We start from the raw sequence: 26,915 nt of genomic DNA on the forward strand, positions 1-26,915 counted from the left end.
CCCAGTACTTTACTATAGGAACTCTAAGAAGCCAGAAGTTCTGAGAGATCTTATCATACTGCTCAGCAGCATACATGTTTGTTGCTGATGATGAGCGCTGCCTATCCTTCGCTGCAATTCCTGATGTCTCCTTTCTCCATGTCATTCCTTAAAGGTTGTTTCTCTTCCATTTTTGCTGCCCAGTCCTTGTCGAGCCATGTGATTTTTTGTAGGCAGAGGATGTGTCTCTTCTGCTTCCTGGCTGTGCACTTAATGTTAAAAGTACAATTTCACAAAAACGGAGGGAAATGATGCAGGAAATGGGATATACATTGAAATGCACACTCAAAGTGAGCGAGCTTTAGAAAAGCAAAATCAAAGAAAGAATATATAGGGCTGTACTTCTCCAAAGCAGCCACACGGGGGCAGCAGTGCATTCGTTCTTGGCCCTGAAAGAAACAAACGCCCCCAAGGAAACTGGTTTAGGGAAGAAACTTTTAGAAGCATCAGTAGCCTTTGGAAACTCTTCTATTCGCTTGAAGCAACAGATGTTCTTGTTTAAAAAGTACCTGGCGAAAGAAAATTCCCTTTGGAACTTGTTCAATGGACGCAGCACACAGTTTTCTCTTGCAAGGGACTGCAGAGAACTGGTTCCAGAGCTCTCTCTGCAGCAGCAGCTGCTGTCATCTTTGTGCAGAGAGGGAGTGCTTTGTGTACTTCCCCTGCACCGAGCAGAAGTACCACAGACACCAGGAAGTAGAAACGCCTACTTGCAGCTGATCCAGTGTTTGAGGCATTCACTGCGTCCTCCGTCCCCGTGACTCTAGGCACTTTTCAGCTCTTTCCAGCCTCGGTGTAGAAGGTCCGAGGGTTTGGACGGGACTTGGACATCTTTGAGCCTGGGAGTCCGCATGAAGCTTTCTTTCTTCCTTGGACCTTGGAGCCGTAAATGATGATAGAGCTGGGGATGAATGTCTCTTCACACTCAGTCACTCCTCTAGCAGGGATCCCCATGTTCTTCATTTCTTCTGTAGCAGGCAGCTCCATGACTGCGTTCATACAGCGTTTTCTTAAGACTGAACTAGTCTGTGACTGGTGCAACCTCTAAGCAACCCTATATTTTTGCAATTCCCTTGTCTAACATTTACAGCAAAGTTCCTGCTCTAGACGTGTGTCCTGCTGGTACGTCTGTCACAGTACCCTTCGTACTCGGACAACTCAAGGTGCCCGCGGCCGGAATCACTTCTGTAGCTGAGCTCCTTTTCTAAACGTGCCAAGGCTGGCTACTTTTGACCAAAGCAATCTCTGTCCCCCAATGTCCTTGCTGTTCCTGTCCCTGGCTGTGAGAGGCCTCCTCTACACAAACACACCAGGCGTTGCACAAACGGGCCAGGTACGGCACTGTCCCTTCCCAGGGGATGCGACCTGGGTGTGGAAATGCCCGTTTCCAGCTAGCGTCAATCGACCTTTATTCGGCTATATATAGCCATAAAAGCAAATCTCATTACAATGTTCACGATGAGGACTTGAAAATCAGATTCACATACAATATAAAAAATACGAAAAAATGAAAAGGTGCTAATGTGCAGTGTGTAACAAGTACGAGAATGTCCCACTGTCCCCATTGAGTTAAAACAATGAAAACAGAAACAACAGACTTAATTCATCCAACAGAGTAACCATATCTCTTCCTAATGGTCGGGGAGCATCTTAGAAAATTAATACCAGCATAGGCAATGCGCCCTCAGCCACGTTTTTGCAGAAATAACAGTGCTGGCTGATTTTTCCTAATATTGGCTTCCCGCAATAATGAGAGTAGGATAACCGCACAGAGAACAAAGGAGTGGAAAATGCGCTGAACTTTGATTAGAAACATTGTCACAGGGACAATACAGCAACGACGGGAACTAGGGTCCCTGCTTTGGGGGAACCACCCAAAAATCTAGACAAAATCTGAATTCAGAGTCAAGAATGTTATATAAAGAAAACTCGGGGCTGGAAACTGTTTTCAAAAGAAAATAGTTTCACTGGCCTGCAAAGCCTGGAATCCCCTAAGGTGTGGTTGAGCTCGCCAGTTAAAATATAGTGCTTTGGTCAGACTTTTCACATCTGATTTTATACTATCAGGGTTTGAAAATAACTTAGGGATTCCCAACAAATTAAAAACAGATTTTTCGTGGCCGAGCCAGGGAATGGCTGCTACATTATCCAAAGAGAGACAATCTAATAAAATCTCGCTAGTGAAACTTCGTTCCGGAGTGTTCCACACCCTTACCCACTGTAACAAAAGGGTTATTCCAAGAATATCGGCAAAATATCTAGCCTGGTTTCAGAGTGATTCAAAGGATGGAGTAGCTTTTGGGACCTCTAGTAGTCTACATAAAAATGTATTCTCCTCCCTCTGCAACAAATCCACACCTTTGTAACCCCTGCCCCACAAGTCCTGATTGCCATGCAGTTACTTTTGTATATACGTATGATTTCCGTCACTGGTTTTTGACCCTAGTTTCTTGTAAAATTAAAAACAGCCTCCACGGATCTCTGCAGTTATAGCGCCATTGATTTTAGTAATAACTCTCAATTCATTTCGGAGTCCAAGTTAATGTCAAAATATACATTTTGAACTTTAGCTATCTACCCTTCCGAATTGAAATGTCCTTGATTTTGTGTTTTTTGGGCCTAGTTTCTTTATAAATGATTTTGATAGGTTGATTAAAAGATCCAAATTTTCCATGAAATGTATAAAAGCAGCCAGGTTCGAATTAGGCCTAACTTTATTAAGTAGAACATCTTTTTTGATGGCTTGGTAAAGGTACCTATTGTTTGGATTGACTAGGTGCAGGTTCCACAGTATCAATTTGCTATGATTTGGAGAGGGATTGTGCAGATGAGGCCAACTGGCTGTATAGAGGGGGAGTCCGGATGAAGAACCTGAAAAGACATTAACCTGTTCAAACGGACATACAAGCTCACTGACTTTAGTAAGTAACAGCCTGAGTCATGAAGCTAAATTGCGCTCACAATAGCTGCGAAAATGCTATCGCGGGCGCAATTCCCATAATCGGAATTCACCACGAAAATTGCGAAATCGCAAACACAGAATTGCGAAATCGCTAAAAGATTCGCAGAATCCCGGCAGTAGACCATTTGCGATTCGGAAATAGCGAGAAATCACGGATTCTGCGAAAATAATAGCGAAATCGCAAATTCATCACAATCAGGATTCATGACAAATTGCAATTAGCGAAAAACCCCAAAATCGCTTTTTGCGAGGCGCAATTTAAGGACAACTCAAAGCAGGTGGTAACCATCAAACCCATAGTAAACATTTTTGGGGAAAACCGTTGGCCTATCAGCAACTGGTGCTGGCCTGCCCAAACACACTTAAGGAGAAGCAGCATCAGCATAAGGAGCGTCACAATGCCAGGAATGTACATGGTGGTCAGGCGGCGAAGGCTACAGCGAGCAGCACGGAGGAGACGCAGAATCCAGGCCAGGATCTTCCGCCAGCGAGTCACCCTGCTGGGCCAAACCAGAGACCAAATTTACGCAAAGTACCGCCTGAATGGGGCAATGATCATCAAGCTAATTCAGGACCTTGACCCCCTAATGCAGCACCCAACAAGGCGGACCAATGCCGTGCCAACACATGTCCAGGTATTGTGTAGCCTGCACCTCCTGGCCTCCGGGAGCTTCCAGGGGATAGTTGCGGCTGCTGGGGGGATATCCCAGCCCACCATGTCCCGCTGCCTAGGGAGTTTCCTTGACGCAATGCTGACCCAGCTACACCACCACATCAAATTTCCAACAAGCCAACAGGAATTGGATGAGACCAAGCTTCAATTCTACAATGTTGCGCATTTCCCACACGTGATAGGATGCATTGACTGTACCCACATCCACATCTGCCCACCAGCTGCAACGGAGTACATGTACCGCAATCGCAAGTCCTACCACTCCCTCAACATCCAGATGGTCTGCAATGCAAAGACATACATCACAGACATAGTGGCACAGTACCCGGGGAGTACACATGACTCATTCATATTCCGGCACAGCGGCCTCCACACACGACTGGCCAGGGGAGACTTTGGGGAAGGACACCTACTTGGTAAGTACACTTTGGCCACAATGTCACAGTGCGATGAAGTAGCTGCGCTACACAGGCACTCACCCTTGCTCCTCTCATTCAGGTGACAGTGGCTACGCCCTGCGTGAATACCTCCTCACCCCATACCTCAACCCTGCTACACCACAGCAACGGCGTTACAACGTATCACACATACGCACAAGGAATTGCATTGAGAGAACTTTTGGGCTACTGAAGAGCAGATTCCGCATACTTCACAAGACAGGTGGGGCCATGTACTACAGTCCTGATGTGTGCTGCCGCATTGTGGCTGTGTGTGCTATACTACACAACATTGCTACCAAGCGCCGGATACCTGTCGACATCTCTGGCAGTGAATCGGAAGGGGACGACCGGCCACCTGCACATGCGCGCCATGCACGCGGGGAGAACCCAGCTGAAGGCCACAGACGCCTCAACCACATCACAATGAACAGTTTCTGGTGCACCCTCTCTCCTCACCCAACAAATCACAATTGCATGCAAAATGTAATAATGACACAATGCCAATGTGTGATGCTAAATTAAATATTATTGTTTGAATCACAATAATGGTTCCAGTTGCCATCCTTACATTGCAAACAGTATTGCCCCATACTCCTGCGTCAAATACACAGGGCAGGCTTATGTTCAGCCTGTGCCTGTACAAGTACATTACAGTCAGGTGCGCCTCCGGCGCGAAGCACCCAAGCGCCTCTCCGGCTCCTCCTCAGCCACCGTACATGACCCTGCAGTGGGCCTGGTGCTGCGTCTCAACGCCCCTACGTGTGAGGCAGAGTGGCTGCTCACACTTGATGTGCCCTCGCTGGCATCGTCCCCCCTGACAGTGGCAGGTAGAGCAGGATGAAGTGCCATCACGGCAGTGGTGAGGTGCTCAAGTACCCGGCCATATCCTCGCAGCATTGAATGAGCTGCTGCTGCTGCGCCAGGGACCGGCTCGATAGCTGCGACGTGGCATTGCCAATCACATAGTTTGACCTGGTGTAAGCTGTCAGCTGCGTCAGTAGCTGACGGTGGTGGCGGCAGGCCGTGTTGCGCTGTGAAATCATTGCAGCTGTGTTGGCCTCCATGGCTGCAGTCATGTGGGCCATCCCCTCCCCCACACCTGCCATGGCTGCCGTCATGCGGTCCATCCGGTCCCCCACACCTGCCACATTGCGGCCAATGTTAAACAGCTGCAACTGTATGGCCCCTTGCCGGCGTGCCTGCAGCTGGTGAATCCGGAGCATTCGACGTTCGACACTCATGCTCGGCAGCCGCTGTTCATTCCCCCTCCTGGCGCTGGGAGCATTGGTCTGCAGGCGAGCCCTGCCACGCCTGCTCTGCTGGCTGGCCACAGTGGGTGGCCGCTGTGTCACCGCTGTCGCGGGACCTGAAGTGGATGCGCCAGCTGCTGGTGGAGTCGAGCTAGGCATTGATGGTGCGGCAGATGCTGGAGGCACAGTGGTAGTGGGCCGGGCTGCAGGGGTTGGTGCTGCGGCAGACGCTGGAGGCACAGTGGTAGTGGGCCGGGCTGCAGGGGTTGGTGCAGCGGCAGACGTTGGAGGCACAGTGGTAGTGGGCCGGGCTGCAGGGGTTGGTGCAGCGGCAGACACTGGAGGCTGTGTTGGTAACAGCACCTCCTCGTCATCCTGTGCTTGCTCATCTATGAGCAGCCTCTCGCTGTCGCTGCTGTCTGCGCCACCTGTGAGGGGAAGTGGACGTTCATTAGTTGCATGTATCTGTCATACGTGCAGTTGCTACATGCATGCTGGGTGACATTCCCTGACTGGCTATGGCATTGCGTACTTTTGAACCTGTCTGGCTGCATTGGGGTACTTGTACATTGTGGCCACACTACATGTCCCCCAATGCTTTAGGGCATTACCTGATGTGCACCGATGGCATGACTTTGGAACATTATGGGAGGCTATAGGGTCATGGCCATTCATAGGGGACAGGGTCGCAGTCGCATGCCACTTACCTTGGCTCTCTTGGGTGGGGTGGGATGAGTCCAATCGGGTGACTCCTATGCATGCCTCAGCCTCCAGCGTGTCTTCTACGCGATCCTCCATGGGGGTGTTTGGAGGTACTATAGGTCCTCCCCCTCCAGTGGCCAGGGACTCTCCCAGCCTCTCGGCCACCTTCTCCTTTTCTTCAGTTCATCAAGTGACCTGTTGGCCACACCCACAGAGTTCACTGCGGCCGCTATCCCGACCCAGATCCTGCGCTTCTCCTGCTCGGACACCCTCCTCGACTCTCTCCCGAACAGCTTGGAGTGGTTCTCCACCACTCCTTCAATTAGGTGCTACAACTCCTGCTCAGAGAACTTAAGTTTTCTCTTGCGCCCAGTGGTGTTGCTGGGCCCAGGTACTGCCTCCTCAGCCATTGCTGCAGTGGAGTTGGAAGTGGTAGTCCAAGGTGTCCTTGCAGGAGCTGTCTCTGTTGCTGCCTCGAGGTCTGCCTCACTGTGGTGAATGGGGGTGGGAACTGGCTGCTTCCTGGTTGTGATGTCATCACTGTGCTCGAAATGCGACTTCCGTTTTCCCAATCTCGCGATTTTGCGATCTCGCAATTAGCGATATCGCTATTTGCGATATCGCAAATCCGACACGGATGTTGCCGAAAATCACGATTTTTCTGCGATTTTCAATAATCGCAAACGGTTTTTGCGGCCGCTTGCGAATCACTTTTTTTTCTCGCTTAACATCATGAATACCGTTCTGTGATTTCTCAATTGCGATTCGCAGTTAATCGCTATTTGAGAATCGCAGATTCCGGTTTTCATGAATCAGGCTGTATAACTATAAGTTTAGCAAAGCTCTGGGAGAAATAGTCTATAACGTTTTGTTCAAAGTCAAGGTTATCCTTCAAAGCCATTTTCCTCACTGTAGCAACATTCTTCTGAGGGTTTTTAGAATCCATTTTTTTGCAGCTGGAGCTGGCTTACACTTGCTCTCCCCATCTCCTTTTTTGCAAACAAAAAGAGGTACCCCTGACTAAATTTCCTAAATCAGGGAAAAATTACAAGTGAAAAAAACATTTAGGAAATGCAATATAACATATAGCGGACCTATGAGTTTACAGAAACAAATATGTAAACCAGGTGAATATGAAAAATATATGTTTTATTTATATAACAATGTTTTTATTATTATATTTTTTTCCCATAAGAAAAATAGAGAAAAAGAGAATATTATAAAAGCAAATAGCACAATATAATTGATGAAACTGAGCAACTATTAATCAAAGTGCAAGTCCATTATTTCTCTTTAACTTCGCAGGCAACCATACCATAGGAAAGGTGGGCCCTAGGGGTACTGATCAACAATGGGTAGAGAAGCCAGCAGGACAGGTGTCAGCAGAACAGGTGCCAAGTGCACTGGGGGCCACAAATATAACTGTAAAAAATGATTTAACTGAAGAGCAAGTGGTGACCCTTGATGGAAATATAGGTCAACCACTAGAAGAAGTTCCCGCTTCCCAGTTTATGATCCCCATAATTGATGAGTCTTGGGATGGCCAGCATATAACCACTCAACTAGTTGATAATATAATTAGACCCATAGCTAACGGGTTCACTATAGCCTCCTGGAATATAGCCGGACTGGCAAAAAAAAGGGATATGCTAGGCTGGACTGACTTTCTCTGTAATAATGATATTATATGTCTCCATGAAACATGTCAACTTCGAGGGGTTCGTTTCGTACGATTTACCTGCATTGCACTTGTTAGCCGGCAGAGTGAAGGGTGGGCTGTTAATACTTATGTCAAACAAACTGCCATTAGAAGTTAAAAAGTTTATAAATGTTTGGTGTCATTCACAGGTACTTTGGCTACACCCAAAAAATGGCCAGAATGTTTTGTTAATTAACTTCTGTAATAATTTTTTGATTGTACACGCTATAAAGTACTCACAGTTCCTATAGTAGTCCCCAGTGGTTGAATTGCAAAACCAAGGGGTTGGCCCAGCCCAGCCTCACACAGTCTCGGACGGGATCAGACGGGCCCGTCGTTGGCCCGGGCTTCGCCTGGAGCACGCCTGTGCGCATTCCGCCAAGCGGGTGGCGCGATGAGTTTTCAAATAGCCGGTGGTGGGAGGGGCTGATGACAGTCAGCTGGCGTGGCCCCGTGGACTCCTGGACCTTCGAGTCCCTGTTCACTGCAAAAATGCCCCACAAAGTTCCATGTACAAAGCGTCACCCGCGGGTCCTGGCACTATTCTAAGTAACGTAAAGGTAATTGCCTCCTTAGTTTCCCTCAGGGTTACTTCAATGTTGTTTGTATCGTTAAGTTTTGCCACCAGCACAGGGTCCACACTGACCCATGCGGTGGCATCCGTGCAGGAGTATAGGTTACTAAAGTGAGATACCTAATCCTACTCCACAGATCTTTTACCACCAATAGATGTCAATGCCAGATTGGCCCAAAAGTTGACAATGTCTTTGGTCGACAGAGCATGGGACAGATCATCCCAGAGAGAGTTCTCCCATTCCTTTTTTGCCTTTTCTAGTTCGCTGTTATAGGTTGCCCTGCAAATAACAAGTTTTGACCTATCACTGGTCTTGGCAGCTAGTAGTAGTTGAGTTTTGGCTACCCTATATACTTTTGCGTACCCTGGTGTTACCTTCTGCGCAGGTACTTAAGGTCTTGCACCAAGATCTCTTGTATATTGTCAAAGAGAGACTCAGGCGATTTGGCTCGAAACAATCCTCCTTTCTGCGGGGCAAGATTATTGAGTAGATCTACCTGTTCTTTAGCCATGTTATTCACCACCTCCATAGCTTCTGGGTGCTTTACAACCTACCCCCATTTAATAGTCTTTCCATTATTGGAGAGTTCAATGCCTCCTTTTTTATCATGGCCTTGGGCAAGCGACTTACTGGCAAGGGAACCCAGCAAAGTCAAACTAAGGGAGTTTTGGTCACTGTCCACCCTTTTCCACAACCACCATGTCCTGAACATAATTCCTGTTAAGTATACAAAGCCTCTGACACCATGGATCACACAAGTTATTTTATGTTCAAGTCCTATTTATTGACAATGAACGCTCATATTTTTTAGCACATTATTTTAGGATTCAAATGGGTACACATTGGGTGTGAACAGCTCAGCTTTGATTATCTCCTTATATCATAAAGTACATTCAATATTTACAACGAATAACTTGCTAGTTACTAGGTAAATCAACGTGAGGAAAACACAGTGACAAAATTACAGTGAAAAAATTGATGAGTTCAAATATCAACAATCCACAATGAAAAGAAGAGTGAGTTCGTGTATCAACAAAATCTTATTTACAATTGATATTTTAGGGTCCTACTATGAATCAAAGGAAGATTATATTGGTATCCTAGGGGAATGTTATCAATTTGTCCCTCAAAGGGAAAGTTAGTTATCCTGTATCTTGCCAGGGAAAGTCATGTATTCCAAAAAGTCTTTAATGCCTAATTGTGAGATGCGTCTCTCACTATATGTCCCAATTATTTAGTTAGATCATATGGCATATGTTTCTCCTGGCACTGGAGTTGAGCCTACGCGTTTCGACCTTGGTAAAAATCTTGACAGGATGAAAAGTTTGGGCAGGTCTTCATCAGGGTTCGCAGTAGGTGGTGAGGAACATCATGTTACACCCAAGTGTGGGAGAGTCGGTACTGCATTCGATGTATACAGTTGAGTTACAGGAGGCGAGGTTTCTCACACGCCGGTGTGGTGAGGCTGTGTGGCCGCAGTCTTTTATTACCGCTACCAAGTTTACCGCTCCTCATTTTCAATTCAAAACACTGCGCAGGACATATAGTGAGAGACGCATCTCACAATTAGGCATTAAAGACTTTTTGGAATACATGACTTTCCCTGGCAAGATACAGGATAACTAACTTTCCCTTTGAGGGACAAATTGATAACATTCCCCTAGGATACCAATATAATCTTCCTTTGATTCATAGTAGGACCCTAAAATATCAATTGTAAATAAGATTTTGTTGATACACGAACTCACTCTTCTTTTCATTGTGGATTGTTGATATTTGAACTCATCAATTTTTTCACTGTAATTTTGTCACTGTGTTTTCCTCACGTTGATTTACCTAGTAACTAGCAAGTTATTCGTTGTAAATATTGAATGTACTTTATGATATAAGGAGATAATCAAAGCTGAGCTGTTCACACCCAATGTGTACCCATTTGAATCCTAAAATAATGTGCTAAAAAATATGAGCGTTCATTGTCAATAAATAGGACTTGAACATAAAATAACTTGTGTGATCCATGGTGTCAGAGGCTTTGTATACTTAACAATATTTACTCTGATTCCTGCCTCTGATTACCTAAACAGAATCAATCCCCTGTGATTTTTGCTGAACATAATTCCAGCTCTTCTAACTAACTAAAAAATAATCAATACGGCTGGTGTTCCCTGGACTTTTGAAGGTGAATTTACCTTCAATATCAGATGCGATCTGGACATTAGTGGCTCTTAAATCGAAATTTAAAGCTAATGCGTATATCTGCGGTGCCCTAGGGGACCATTTAACGGGAGGAAGTTCTATAGATGGGATCCCCCATTCTTTATCCAGCTCAGCCTATAAATCGGGGTCCTGTGAAATAAGAGGTTCAAAGGTAGCCTTCAGGTCACCAGCTATAATAAGCTCCCCTCCACTCCTGTGCTCAATCAAAAAGTTCCCTGGGATGCTGAACGTCTGAGATCCTTCTATCCTCCCCACTACCCGATTATAAACATTGATCAGCACCAAGGAGTTGCCACAAGAAAAGTCTGCTCTAATGCCCAACACACCCAGGAAATCAAGAGGTAGGGTCTTGACTGAGCACTGTAGATCTGTGCTCACCCATATTGCCCAAGCCTCCCGACGCCCTCCCTCTAGGGGATTGAAGTGCGGGAATAATAAAGGAGGTGTTGTCATTCCTAACAATGGACAATAAACTCCATGTCTCGTGGAAGTGACAGATATCATAATCACCTATAAACTCCCCCAGTCGGGGTCCCCAAGTTTAGAACCTGTCCCTGCTACGTTCCAGGACATTTTTAGTGATTCCTAAACGTGTTCCGCAGATATCACCTGGCTACACATCCCACAGGTTGTTCCCGGCCCCCCATGAGACACCACATGCCCATCTCCACCACTATATGCCCTTATGGCGTGGGTGTAGGGTTCACTGCATCACACCACACTGGCACTTCCTTGGAGTTCATAGTTCCCAAGGGCTCTGCCTCTTTGGGTCCTAGCCTAATCATAGGGCTGCTTCGAGGCCTTATCACTCTAGTCTGGGGCTCTCTTAAGGCTCGGTGTAGCATCATTCACTGCAAAATCATCAAGACATACCTTATGGGTAACGGGGTTGTAGGGCAGGAAGAAACTCCTGTGCAGTCCTCCGAATCCTCTCTTAGGCATCAGCTCTGCCTTTCATCAGGTGTGCCAAAGGGAATGAATCATGTGTTGGCTGATGTTATCACTACTGTGCAAAAAGACTACATATGAGAAATAAACAACCTAAGGCATGTCTTTGAAGAATTTCTAATGGATTACATAAATTGTTGATTATGTTCATATACTCTACAATAACAAACTGATTAAACATCGGAAATAAATGGCAGTCTTCTTCTAAATCACACTTAACTCATAGCTCGGTTTCCTCTCATACCTGACATTACTTCACCATAAACTCAGGGCACCCGACAGGCCCTCCATAGCACCAAAGTCCTACGCTCTGTTGCATTGAGGAGTTGTTTACAAGTAGGAACTCCGATGTTTACAGCTGCTTTCACTGTCATAGATCTCCGTAAACATGTGCGAGAACTGATATGTCCACAGCGTTTAGAACATTTTACGACCAATTCCAACTAGAAGCGTCCATGTAATAAAAGGATGCTGCGAGCCACTGTTCGTGAACAGTTTTCACATGGACGTCAATTCACCAAAATGTCCGGTAGAGGAAGTGACTTCACCTGCCCCTTGACCTTCACTTTCACCCACACATACATATGCTTATACATACACATGCATTCACTCATACACATACACACACATTTTGCCTACACATGCACACACAATCAGACATACACACGCTCTCTCTTACATAAACACACTCAAAACTGCAAGCACGCAGAAAACATACATATATTTGAAAGCATTTTTTTACTTAGTTCAGCTGCCAGGGAAAGTCATATTCCAGCTATTTGTCCTCCATTTTTATTAAACTAATAGCGAATAATGTTAAATGATTCATTATTAGTATAATACAAAAATTGACAAAAAATGAGGTGAGTGAAGCCCCTATGGTGACCTGCTGGTCACCGTTCTAGTTGTTGTTTGTGCCAGCCACTCCCGAGGGCTGGCCTACACCCCACCCCACATCCATTCAACACAGGCATCACAGGACATGTGACCCTGGCAATAAAAGGGGCTGGGTGCATAATCAAGTGTCTGTGTGGTCATTAATAATGCATGGGGGCCTAGGGCCCTGTAACATTACAGCCCCCACCGACCCCACATGGACGAGCTGCTTCTGTTCCTGCCACTGCTGAGACTAGGGGTCGCAAAGGCAGTGCCAAGGGTCACAAGGGCCATGCCAGGTGTCACAGCAGCGACCCCTGGCGACTCCTAAATGATGTCCATGAGTAATTGTATTTATATAGCACTTACTACCCCTGACAAGGCGATGAAGTGCTTTACACCGAGTAACAAGCTGTTGTACATACATTACTTATGTCTATAAATAGAGGAGATTAAAATTAACAAGTTAGAAACCCCTTTTCTATGTTTACATTTTTAGGTCGAGCAGACCTACCCTCAATGCGTGAGCATTGAAGGTGTCTGCTTCAGACCTATTGTGGCCCGTTAGTGAGAATGCTGGGGAATGAGGACACCAATCTGTTACGAGCTCGCAGTTTTCCCCGCGGGAGCGCGCGTCTGACCCGCGCTTGCGCAGATCAACTCACAGCCCCTGCTCGCACACAGCCAGCCCCCACCCCTCTGCATGCACGCATACACAGGCGCGCGTGCGCACACACACACACACACACAGGCGCGCGCATGCACACGCAGGCATACGACACACATACAGGCTCAATCACACACAGTCACGCACGCGCGCACACACACACTCCCCCCCTCCCCTCCCAGGCATACACACAGGCACACACGCACTTCACTTCAGCCCTGGGCCCCACTCACCGACTGCGCTCTTCCGGCGGGCTCCTCACGGCGCGGCGCGGCTCGTCTCCTCTTCTCAATCGGGCTCGCGGACCTCGGGAGGCGGGACTTCCGGTCGGCCGCGACCTGATTCGCCGGCCGGCCAAGAGCTTCCGGGTCGCCGCGGGCAGCGCGGCGGCACTCCGATGCGCAGTCCCTTTTGTTCAGATGCAGGGGTGTCCGTGCTTACAGAAGTTGATCAGTAAAGTTGCACTCTTGAAGGTTTGGAACTCTGGTGCACTGGACATTAGACATAACGCAATAAAAAAGCAGTGCCCGACCAGATCTGTATTTTGGAGTTCTTGCAGTCCCTGGCTGTTTACAAAAAAACATTTCATAACCTCATTCGTTCTTGTGGGACTAAGGCTATAGTGTCACAGTTTTTTTTTTTTTCAAGGCACATGCGTCATTGAATGTATCCCTATTACCATTGAGATTCTACATCATGTTCCGTAAGGAGCACAGATCAGAAGGGAATTGTGACATTAGATACAGACAAGTTCCTACATAGAATAGGATGTTTCCCACCCAATTAGAAAGAGTGAATGCTTAAGAGGGGATGTTGCATCCACTGGGCATTGTCTAGCACACCACAGAGACACAGACTGAGTCGTCCAAGTATCTGACCATAGGAGGCAGCTGTAGATGCAAACAGAATTTATTGACAAAAGTGAGCTCACCAAACAGACGTTATCCTCTTGGCGTCCATTGGAGGCCTCCAGCCGGCTGCCCGTGCTTTCGAGTTAGTGTTGCACTAGAGCTAGATTAGGTAGTCTCAGAAAAAAGGATGTGCCCTTAGCACAAGTAAGCAGACCTGACAAGTAAGATCTTGGTCACTAACCGATCAGAAAGTGTAGTTACTGTCTGCCTTGGGCTACTGAGGCACTTATGGTGACTACCATTTCAGGCTGTGTGGGTGGGGATGACCGAGATGTGCGTCGGAGTGTGTCAGCCAGGGGCAGTTAAGCTCCATGGTGCTGGGAACATGATAGCAGGCAGGGCGCGATGCTAGATGGAGAAAAGCTGGTGCGGTCTTCACTCTCTTCACCTGGATTTCACTTCTGTTCTTGGATTTTCGTCACGATAAAATACACTGAACATAATCTTCACAAAAGTTATTTACAAAAGTTTAAGTTATTGCCATTATAAATTACAATAACTTTTATTTAAGTATTATTTAAAAAAAACAAAAGCAATTGTTATTTGTAATATCAATACATCTAAGTCACGTAAATACAACACATATTGCATTACAAAGGCTATAGGTGTCACATTTGCGAAATGTAAAATATTGGCATTGTAAATGACAAAGCTATTAATTTCGCTATTTTCAAAACCAACACATAAATAAAAAATTTGACATTTACAATACCAATAACTCAAACTTTCCTAATGCGAGACCTATTGCATTGCAAATGCTTGTTTACGATAATTCTGAACTTCGAATGGATTTCTTAATAATGCATGTATGCATGAGCAGCGGTGACGTGTTGGTTTACGGCTCCAAAACGCATCATTCAGCCGTTCTGGGGCGTTTCACTGGCAAACTGCATTTTTAATCCTCGGTATTACTTTGCCCTCCTTAGGCAACTCTGCACTAAATTTGGCAAAATATTTGGCCGTGCACTGATCGTTCCTTTATGAAAGGAAAGGTTGCAAATTGCTCAAGGCCGAGACACTTTATTCGTGTTTAGGACCTTTTTATGCTAATCAAGTTTCAACCTTAACAAAAGGGCCCACCAGACAACCCTATTCTAATCGTTATAAAAAGTTCTAACGCTCTGGATATAGAAACATTTTGAATGAAATGTACTTTAGTCTACAGTTGTTTCAATAGCGGTCAGGATTGTGATGAGTCGCGCAGATTTGACATCTGTTTTTAAGGTCGGATTTATTATATGCCATGTTTGATGCATTTTAAAGTATCTCCCAGGGAGACGCTCATTTGCATAATAAATATTTAATGGGCGCTGTGCGATGAGAGTTTCTTTATTTAGAAGGAAGTGCTGAGTCCAGCAGGCTCGAAATCTGAAAAACACATGAAACTCCTCTCCCACAACCAGCGAGCAGATTAAACATAGATGGAATGGGTTTAATAACAGAATAGTTCTTTATCGCAAGACCTTGGTTGTGTACGCTCTGGTGTGTGCTGTGCAAAGGGATACAATACATACGTGTTACATATATGGGGCCTCACCTCCTTCTCCCAGGCCTCCAATCCATCCAAGACCCCCCAACAGCCCTCAACCAGCATTTCCCTATTAGGCCCAGAGATACATGGGTTTATTCATACAGATAAATTTGGTTGTAAACTTAGGGGGAAATGTACAAGAAAATGCCGGAGCATGGTGTAACGCCAAATTTGGCAACGCTGCTCTCCGACATTTTCAAAACACAGGGCCTTATTTACAAAAATACGGCGCAACCCTGCGTTTCCCCTAGAACTGGCACTAATAATGCTGCTTAGCGCCAGGGACACCTTCCTGCACATAAACAATCTTTAAACGAGGTGTGCTATTTCTATGTGTGCTGCAGGAAGACCAAAATACGAGGGAAATTTCTCCTCATATCACCATCCGAAGACTAGGGGCATATTACCAAGCATAAGCGATAATTATCGCTATGCTTGGTTAGCGGCAATAATTTTATCGTCGTGCTTCGCCGATTTTTATCGCTTAGGAGCCTTGCTATTATCAAGGTTTATCTCCTAAGCGATAAAAATCGTCCGAAATGCATGAATATCGCTGAAAAGTCAGCAATATTCATGCATTACCGAGCCAATGCTCTTAGCCATCTTATCCACCTACCATTGGATAACATGGCTAAGAACTGCTCAGGGCAGGCGTTAGCTTTTGGAGATATTCGCGCTTAGCGCGAACATTTCCAAAAGTTAGTAGACGGAGATAGCGATGTTAGCGACTGTTTTCAGCCGCTAACATCTTGGCACGCCTACTTTGCATGTCATTAGTGATAATTATCGCTGACATGCAAAGTGGGCCCCTAAATGCCCGCTATCACCTACAAGCTGTCGCTAACTGATGTTAGCGACAGCTTGGTAATAGGGCGATTAAATTATCGCTGCATTAGCGGGAAAAAGTCCAGCTAATGCGGCGATAATGGCCCTTGGTAATATGCCCCCAGCTTTTACCTGTCCTTATTTTGTGTAGTTGCTCCATCCTTGTTAATATGGGCCAGCCTCAAATCACAATGAATGTTGGGGTGGAACACCCACTGCCAAAGGGCATATTTACAAGATGGCATTAAGCCACTTTGAGTGGCTTAACGTCACCGTGTAAATCTTGGGTATGGAACAACGCCACCAGAGCGTCACAAAAATTGATGCTCCGATGGTGTTAGGGACTTGTAAATGTGCTCCATAGTTTACAACTACATTTACCTTACTTACACCCGCCTGGAATTCACAAAGGGATTTCTGGCATGAGTAAGCCATGAGTGAGCAGTTGTACACAGCTGTAAACCCACTCCAGGGGTGGGAATGTGGGCAATCCAAGGCCTGGTTAGCCTTGGAAGTTTTTGAACGCCCACAAGTACCTATGTTCGTTTGCATTCAGAAAATTCTCCACAGTGTTGGCATAAATACTCTTTCCGGGGTGTGAAGGGGAATGACACCCCCACATTTCGGAAGCGGGTGTAATGGAAGAAGTTTGTCTGTAGGGAAAAATATTTAACCCTCAGAGTGAAAGAAGAAAACAATCTGCATTTGGAAAGGGGATCTGATTTCCTCTGCGCAGAGACCTCTGTTGCAAAGAACTCTATATAGCAGAAATGAGATCCTGACTTGAAAATCCATTGGAGGAGTTCAGACTGATGAAATGCCACTGCAAACAAGAGGAATGCAAATGGAGAATGTGCCCGGGCAATGCAGACAGGAACACAAGACACAAGACTCTGCCACCAAAGGATCCAGAGCACCAAACGAGCTGATCTGGCAGATTGCATTGATGCCAGCACCAACAGAAGCAAACAAATATTTGCCATTGTGAAAGATTTCACCTTACCATCCACCTCCTCCAACTTGATTATTTCTGTGCAGGAGCTCTACTCACTCCATTTTTCACCAATAAAATCACCACCATTTACAGTAACTTCAGCCCACAACCAGATCAGACATCCCTTACCAAACGTCTCCCGATCTTATCCAGCGATGCTAGCCACAAGGCCTGTCATGGATGTATGACGTTACAACGCAGGCTATTACAACGCCTGCCTTTACAACGCGGTTTTTACATCTCAAACCTTTACAACGCATAGCGCTTAGAGGTGCTGGATAGTGATAAGTTTAATTTTCTATTCCAACTCCAGTCCCCGTGGACACTAGGGAAGGTGTTGGATAGAAAATTAAACTGATTCCCTATCCTAGAGCGCCCCCTAGCGCAATGCGTTGTAATGGTTTGCGTTGTAATGACCCCGTTGTAATGGTAGTGCGTTGTAAAAGTTTCGTTATAAAGGTTGTTCACCCCTGTCATCACTCCAGAAGAAACTGCTGCCACCATGAGTCCATCAACTCAGAGGCCCCATCTGACCCCTGCCCATCACATCTACTCCAGAGGACTACAACCCATACGTGCCATGCTCACACCTATTCTGTATGCCTCCACCTCGTCCGCGACTTCCCCAGACACTTGGAAACACGCAACTGTCCTCCCATTGCTGAAAGCCTCTGCAGACCTGTCAAAGCTGGCCAACTACAGTCGGATCTACCTGCTACCATTCCTGGCCAAGGTCTTAAAGAAAATCCTCAACAGACATTTCAGCAAATATCTCAATGGCCACCACCTCCTCGACACCACTCAGTCTGGTGTCAGACCCGACCCCAGCACAGAAACTGCCCTCTTTTCTGCCAAGGATGACATCCACATAACTATGGGCAGATGAGACGTGGCGGCCTTCATCCTACTGGACCTCTCCGCAGCATTTGACAGTCTCCCACCCCATTGTCATCCAATGCCTACATGATATCAGAATCTAAGGACACACACTCCGATGGATCTGCTCCTTCCTGACTGCAAGCACTCCGTCAGTCAGCCTAGCACTGTACACCTGGGTAACAGTAACAATAATTTTATGTTGTTGAACTATATTCACTGGGACTGGGTCCACTGCACTCCAGTTATGGATGCCTTTTTGTACCCAACATGGGACAGAGGGCTTGATCTGTCTTTGTTTGCATTACCTCTTCATCCAGCCTTCTTTGTCCAATTCCTCATGGAATGCAGTGCGGAAGTGCTGCCTCCAGACGACCAACCTTTCAAAAACGTTCTTCGTTTATTTAATTACTCCTTCAAAGGCCCACCGCTGAAACTTCCTGTGTTTTTTTGGTACACATCCTTTGGAAGTATTTTCTTGTTACACGGTGCAGGGCCTGTGTCAGTAGGTTATGTATTGGTCCTTGTGTCCATGCAGGCCAAATAACCATATTTATTTGTTTAATGGTGGTGCCATGGTCCATATTATTTATTTAATAGTGGTTCACTGGCCCATATTTACTTTCTTAATAGTGGTGCAGTGGCCCGTGTGTATTGCTACTTGGAGTCACACCTGTGTTTTCAGGGGATTAGGTGTGAAGAAGACATTGGCGCTTGGGCATAGCTGCATTTAGTAAGGAATCAGACAAGGAATACTGGAAGAGGACGTAATGTCTAGATTGCTTACCAGTGATCCTAATTACTTCGATCCCACATTCTTTGTCCCATATTTATGTTTGCACCATACCGCCTGCAGCCTTCTTTGCACATCTTGGGAGCTTTAAAGTTCCAGGAAGTTGTAGGGATACCACTTCCCTTTATATAGTAAAGGGGTGGGTCCACCAAGGAGCACTTAAAATATAAGAAGGACTCTTTTGTGAGGGCGGTCACCAAGAGGCCGCCCCTCTGCACTGAATTAAGTAAGTACGCTGAAGAGGAATCAGGAATTGGTGTGATGAAGATTACCAATAAGTAATCTGGTTATTAGCAGTGCTTTAAATGGGCTGGTACTCACAGGTACTGAGTACCGGCACTTCTTGTTTTTACCAAGCTCAGTATCAGCACTTTTTCAGCACCAAGGAGAGTACCGGTACTCGGATTGATTAGGTGGGCACTGGGCCAATGCCGGAGGGCCAGCTGTAGCCTGTTTATTTGGCAGCATGTTTGCCGTTTAGGAGTCTGTCTGTATCATTCAGCTGAACGGCCTGCTGGAGGCCTGCCGCAGGAGCAAGTGGGCCTCTGCTCCCGAAGCTCTCATTGTCCTCAACCGCCCACTGCCGGGCCCCCATGCTGGGTCGTCTTGTGTATTGGACATTGGCTGCCAGGGGCACAGTGATGTGTGCAGCCTGAAAGGGTGGGAGGGAAGAGAGCTTGCATAAGTGACCGTGCCATTTAACCGTTTGGCCTCCCACTGATGCCTTGATGCCTGACTGACTTTCTCCTGCAAATCCACCCCCTCCACCTGTTGGGACATTGGCTGGGAAAAGGTGGTGGAGATGGCCTATGCGGCCTGCCTGGAGCCCAGATGAGGTGGGAGGAGGTCTACTGACTTGCCCATCAGAGGCCACTATTGTTCTTCCCCTGACGTCTACCCTGCTGGACTCTGCACATGCTCACGACCCTGCAGTGCTCACTGCCTGACACTGCAATCTCTCCGGCCGTGGGGCCTTCGGCCGAGGGTAGAGGAAGGAGAATGGGGTGAAAGAAGGTGAAGAGTGAGGGGGCAGAGATAGAAGGAACAGAGGAGAGTTTAAAGGGGGAAAATAGAGACAGAAGGGGTAAGCACAGACAGAGATGGGGAAGACATCGAGACAGCTATAGAAAGAGTAAGAGAGGCACGCAGATAGCAGATTAGAAATAGAAAGAGTGATAGTAGAGGATGATAGGATTATAAAATACCTTTGGGGTAAAGAGAGTGGGGCAGCGAGAGAAATGAGTGGGGGAGGGATCGAGAGATTAGAGATGTGAAGATTGACAGAAAGTATTTGTCTGCTTGTTTGTGTGCGTTTGCCTGGTTGTATGTTTGTGTGCGAGAGAGAAACTAAATCAGAGAGGAAGAGAATCAGGACATAACAAACGCCCCCGCAGACCCCGCAGTGCGGGGGGGGCCTCACTCTCTACAGTTAATGAAGGGGGCCCCCAGGGGGCCCGGCCCCCTCAGCTCTTCTGAGGGCTGTGAGAGAGGCCTGCGCTGAAGCAAGCCTCTCTCCCTCTGTGTCTGAAGCAGGTTCAGCCTGCTCCATTCCCCTCACCCCCTCCCTCTGACTAAAGAGAAACAAAGTATCAACATTGTTTCTCTTCAGTCAGAGCCGGAGGCAGGCCCGGGACAAGGACGGGCCCCTGAGACAGCAGTCCACTGCTCCTCTGAGGCAGCACAGAGTCCGGCCCCCCTCTCTCCTCTCGATAAGCAAAGCCCACCCCACAAGAGAAGAGACAGGGACACGGAGGGGGTGGGGGCCCCATCCCACAAGAGAAGAGAAGTGACAAGGACAAGGATTGGGTGGGGGCCCGGCCCACCCCACAAGAGAAGAGAAGAGACAGGGACAAGATGGGGTGGGTGCCCCATCCCACAAGAGAAGAGACGGGGACAGGCCCCCACCGAGAAGAGACAGGGACAAGGATGGGGTGGAATGGGGGCCCCACCCCACAAGAGAAGAGACAGGGACAGGCCCCCACCAAGAAGAGACAGGGACAAGGATTGGGTGGGGGCCCCACCCCACAAGAGAAGAGAAGAGACAGGGAAAAGGATGGGGTGGGTGCCCCATCCCACAAGAGAAGAGACAGGGACAGGCCCCCACCGAGAAGAGACAGGGGCAAGGATTGGGTGGGGGCCCCACCCCACAAGAGAAGAGACAGGGACAAGGATGGGCTGGGGGCCCCACCCCACAAGAGAAGAGAAGAGACAGGGACAAGGATGGGGTGGGGTGGGGGCCCCAGAGACAGCACTCTCCACTTCCCCTCTGAGGCAGCTCAGAGCCCGGCCCCAACGCTCTCCTCTCCATAAGCAAAGCCCACCCCACAAGAGAAGAGAAGAGACAGGGACAAGGCTGAGGTGGGGGCCTCAGAGAGCAAGAGCAGGAGGCAGCACAGAGCAGTGCTCGGGACCCTGACAAGGGTGGGAGTGGGGGCCCCCAGACAGAGTATTCTCCAGGGCAAAGCTCATCTGAGAAGGGATGAGGCTGCAAAATGGTGCCCTCAGGTAAGCACTCTTGTTAGAACACACCATGGGCGTCCGCAGGAGGGGAGGAGGGGGGCCGAGAAGGGTGCAAGGCAGAGGGGAGAAGGGTGCAAGGCAGAGGGGGAGAGGGATGCAAGGGAGAGAAGGGTGCAAGGCGGAGGGGAGAAGGGTGTAAGGCAGAGGGGAGAAGGGTGCAAGGCAGAGGGGAGAAGGGTGCAAGGTGGAGGGGAGAAGGGTGCAAGGCAGAGGGGTGAAGTGTGCAAGGCAGAGAAGAGAAGGGGGCAAGGCAAAGAGGAGAAGGGTGCAAGGAAGAGAGGAGAAGGGTGCAAGGTAGAGAAGGGTGCAAGGCGGAGGGGGAGAAGGGTGCAGGGTAGAGGGGAGAAGGGTGCAAGGTGGAGGGGAGAAGGGTGTAAGGCAGAGGGGAGAAGGGTGCAAGGCAGAGGGGAGAAGGGTGCAAGGTGGAGGGGAGAAGGGTGCAAGGTGGAGGGGAGAAGGGTGCAAGGCAGAGGGGTGAAGTGTGCAAGGCAGAGAAGAGAAGGGTGCAAGGCAAAGAGGAGAAGGGTGCAAGGTAGAGAAGGGTGCAAGGCGGAGGGGAGAAGGGTGCAGGGTAGAGGGGAGAAGGGTGCAAGGTGGAGGGGAGAAGGGTGTAAGGCAGAGGGGAGAAGGGTGCAAGGCAGAGGGGAGAAGGGTGCAAGGTGGAGGGGAGAAGGGTGCAAGGTGGAGGGGAGAAGGGTGCAAGGCAGAGGGGTGAAGTGTGCAAGGCAGAGAAGAGAAGGGTGCAAAGCAAAGAGGAGAAGGGTGCAAGGAAGAGAGGAGAAGGGTGCAAGGTAGAGAAGGGTGCAAGGCGGAGGGGGAGAAGGGTGCAGGGTAGAGGGGAGAAGGGTGCAAGGCAGAGAAGAGAAGGGTGCAAGGCGGAGGGGAGAAGGGTGCAAGGCAGAGGGGAGAAGGGTGCAAGGCAGAGAGGAGAAGGGTGCCAGGAAGAGAGGAGAAGGGTGCAAGATAGAGAAGGGTGCAAGGCGGAGGGGGAGAAGGGTGCAAGGTGGAGGGGGAGAAGTGTGCAAGGCAGAGGGGAGAAGGGTGCAAGGCAGAGGGGAGAAGGGTGCAAGGCAGAGAGGAGAAGGGTGCAAGGAAGAGAGGAGAAGGGTGCAAGGTAGAGAAGGGTGCAAGGCGGAGGGGGAGAAGAGTGCATGGCAGAGGGGAGAAGGGTGCAAGGCAGAGGGGAGAAGGGTGCAAGGAAGAGAGGAGAAGGGTGCAAGGCGGAGGGGAGAAGGGTGCAAGGAAGAGAGGAGAAGGGTGCAAGGTAGAGAAGGGTGCAAGGCGGAGGGTGAGACGGGTGCAAGGCAGAGGGGAGACGGGTGCAAGGCAGAGGGGAGAAGGGTGCATGGCAAAGGGGAGAAGGGTGCAAGGCAAAGGGGAGAAGGGTGCAAGGCAAAGGGGAGAAGGGTGCAAGGCAAAGGGGAGAAGGGTGCAAGGCAAAGGGGAGAAGGGTGCAAGACAGAGGGGAGAAGGGTGCAAGGCAGAGAGGAGAAGGGTGCAAGGCGGAGGGGGAGAAGGGTGCAAGGCAGAGAGGAAAAGGATGCAAGGTAGAGAAGGGTGCAAGGCGGAGGGGGAGAAGGGTGCAAGGTGGAGGGGGAGAAGGGTGCAAGGCAGAGGGGAGAAGGGTGCAAGGCAGACGGAGAATGGTGCAAGGTAGAAAAGGGTTCAAGGTGGAGGTGGACTAGGGTAGAAGGGGAGGGGGAGAAGGATACAAGGGGGAGGGGGAAAAGATGCAAGAGGGAGGGCAAGAAGGGTGCAAGGCAGAGGAGAGAAGGGTGCAAGGGGGATGGTGATGAAGTTAAAAATGTGCCCCCCTGGAAACATTTCTGCAGACACCCATGGAACGCACACTACTTTGTGAGGGAGAGTGGGAGAGAGTGGAGAGAGAGAGAGTGGAGAGAAACAGTGGAGAGAGAGAGTGGCTAGAGAGAGAGAGAGAGAGTGGAGAGAGACAGTGGAGAGAGAGTAGACAGTGGAGAGAGAGTGGAGATAGACAGTGGAGAGAAAGAGAGTGGAGAGAGAATGGAGAGAGCATGGAGAGACATTGGAGAGAGTGGAGAAAGAGAGAGTGGAGAGAGAGAGAGAGTGGAGAGAGAGTGAGAGAGTGGAGAGAGAGTGGAGAGAGAGAGAGTGGAGAGAAAGAAAGAGTGGAGAGAAAGATAGAGTGGAGAGAGAGAGAGAGAGTGGAGAGAGAGACAGTGGAGAGAGCGAGTGGAGAGAGCGAGTGGAGGGAGCGAGTGGAGAGAGCGAGTGGAGAGAGCGAGTGGAGAGAGCGAGTGGAGAGAGAGAGGGGAGAGAGAGAGTGGAGAGAGATAGAGTGGAGAGTGGAGAGAGAGTGGAGAGAGAGAGTGGAAAGAGAGAGAGTGGAGAGAGAGACAGAGAGTGGAGAGAGAGTGGAGAGAGAGTGGAGAGTAGAGAGAGACAGTGGAGAGAGAGAGAGACAGTGGAGAGAGAGACAGTGGAGGGAGACAGCAGAGAGAGAGTGGGTGAAGAGAGAGTGAGTGGAGAGAGAGTGAGTGGAGAGAGAGTGAGTGGAGAGAGAGTGAGTGGAGAGAGTGAGTGGAGAGAGAGAGTGGAGAGAGAGTGGAGAGAGAGTGGAGAGAAAGTAGAGAGAGAGAAGGGGGAGAGGATGGAGAGAGAGGGAGTAGAGGGAGACAGTGGAAGGAGACAGTGGAGGGAGACAGTGGAGGGAGACAGTGGAGAGAGAGATAGTGAGAGAGTGGAGAGAGAAAGTGGAGAGAGAGACAGAGGAGAGACCGTGGAGAGTGAGACAGTAGAGATAGAGTGGACAGAGTTGAGAGAGAGAATGGAGAGAGAGTAGAGACTGACTGACTGAGAAACTGACTGAGAGAGAGAGTGACTGACTGACAGAGAGAGAGAGACTGATTGAGAGTGAGACTGACTGACTGACAGAGACTGACTAAGGTAGAGAGAAACTGACTGAGAAAGAGAGACTGAGAGAGAGAGGCAGAGACTGACTGACAGAGAGATAGACTGATTGACTGTCAGAGAGACTGACAGAGAGAGACTGACTTGGAGAGAGACTGACTGAGAGAGAGACTGACTGAGAGAGAGACTGGCTGAGTGAGAGAGTCTGACTGACAGAGACTGACTGACAGAGCGAGAGAGAGACTGACTGACTGGGGTAAAGAGAGAATGACTGACTGAGAGAGACTGACTGACTGGGAGAGAGAGAGACTGACTGGGAGAGAGAGAGACTGGCTGACTGAGAGAGAGATTGACTGACAGAGAGGGAGACTGACAGGGAGAGAAAGAGACTGGGAGACTGACAGAGAAAGAGAGACTGACTAACATAGAGAGAGAGAGACTGACTGACAGAGAGAGAGACTGACTGACAGAGAGAGAGACTGACTAAGAGAGAGAAACTGACAGACTGAGAGAGACTGATTGAGAGAGACTGACTGAGAGAGAGAGACTGACTGACAGAGAGAGAGAGAGACTGAGACTGACAGAGAGAGAGAGACTGACTGACAGAGAGAGAGACTGACTAAGAGAGACTGACTGAGAGAGACTGACTGAGAGAGACTGACTGAGAGAGACTGACAGAGAGAGACTGACAGAGAGAGACTGACTGACAGACAGATAGAGAGCGAGAGACTGACTGACTGACTGAGAGAGACTGACTGAGAGAGACTGAATGACAGAGAGTGATAGATTGACTGACAGAGAGAGAGACTGACTGACAGAGAGGGACTGACTGACAGACTGACAGAGAGAGACAGAGAGAGAGAGAGAGAGAGAGACTGACTGACTGAGAGTGACTGACTAAGAGAGACTGAATGACAGAGAGAGATAGACTGACTGACTGAAAGAGAGATACTGACTGACAGAGAGAGAGAGACTGTGATGGAATTGGGGTCAAAGTGTGTATGAAGCTATGCAATGCCTCGTAAGATTGCTATTGTCTAATAAAAATAAAAATGTATTATCAAAATGTGCTCTTTGTAGTTATATCTGATTTTGAAAAACTGCATTGTCGCTTTGTCCAATGTTTTAAAACGGAAACAGGAAGGAGCAGTGAATGCACTTTTGTCAAAACTAAACGATGAGTGGGCCCGATGTTGTATATCATGACAGGAGTCTGCATCAGGAAACCCACCTAAAATTGGGCAAACTTCCCCGGCCTACTGATGGCAGGGACCCTGTAATGAATGGTCCACCACCTATGATAGCCTGCTGGTAGACTAAGCCTAACCTTTAACTCCACCATCCACTGTTACTATTAACGGCTGCATTGGTGACAGTGGCGTAACAATCGCCCGCATCCCCTGCAGTGTGGCGGGTCGCTGGCCTGAGAGCTCTAGACAGGCATGGAGGATGGGAGGGGGGGCCCCCTCCATGTAGTTTGCAGGGGGGCCCCCTCATGTTTCGTTACGCTACTGCCCTGGAGGTATTTGAAAGTAAATTAAACTAATGCTTGTTCTTAATGATGCTATGCCAGTCTCTCTCGTCCTGGTGCACATTGATTCTTAGCCTGAAAGTGCTAACAGTGCTAATAGTACTTTTGATGGCTTGGCTGCATTAATGCTTTAGAAGCTCCTTGCATTGCTCCCAGAAGTACATCACACAACCCTTTATTAGCATATGCACCTGTTAATCTGCACATATGAAAAGTTTGAGACATCTGTCAAGGGCAATGCAAGGGCAAAATGAATACTCAATAAAAGTGTTTTGATATCATCATGTCTTACCTCGCCTCTAACCCCGCCCACTAGCCACGTCCTTAACTCAATTTAATGAGTACCTGCACTTATTTTTTTCCATTTAAAGCACTGGTATTCGGGTCCATTTTACTCTTGCTACACCACAGTACTGCTGGATTGCTGTAAAGCAGGTCTGCATTGAGATGGCTGCTTATCGCATCTCTCACACCATCCCTAGTAAGAGCTGGGATCTATAGCATATGTACACATGTACAAGACCTATGGTGAAAATCTGATTAGCCAGAGGCCATGCAGTCACACAATGGCGCTGAGAAAATACGAAGACTTTGAAATTTAAAGAAAGAAACAACAAGCGAAAAGCAGGTTACAAACAGAAGAAAACATTCTGTGAGTGCTTGACGCCAAGATCAACAACTCCAGTGTGCCCACAGGAGCATCAATGTACTGAGAAGGAGATGGCGTTTCCTGAAAATGCAAAGCTAACGCAAACCTATGTGCCAACATCTAGGCAGCATAGGTGACAAGCAGGGCGACTGAACACTGCAGGAGGAGGCAGAGCTGCAAAAACAAATGTGGGGGGTGAAGGACGGAAATGAGATGTGGTCCCCTATATCACACATTTCAGTGTGTACAGAGGGGGATATGTGTTACAATATGGCATACAAAGTGATCACACACATTCGCGGTATTAAAAAGTCCTTTTTCACTAATATGTGAATTTATGTCTTTGTA

Source organism: Lissotriton vulgaris, chromosome 3_1, assembly GCF_964263255.1.
Source record: "Lissotriton vulgaris chromosome 3_1, aLisVul1.2, whole genome shotgun sequence".
NCBI lineage: Eukaryota > Metazoa > Chordata > Amphibia > Caudata > Salamandridae > Lissotriton > Lissotriton vulgaris.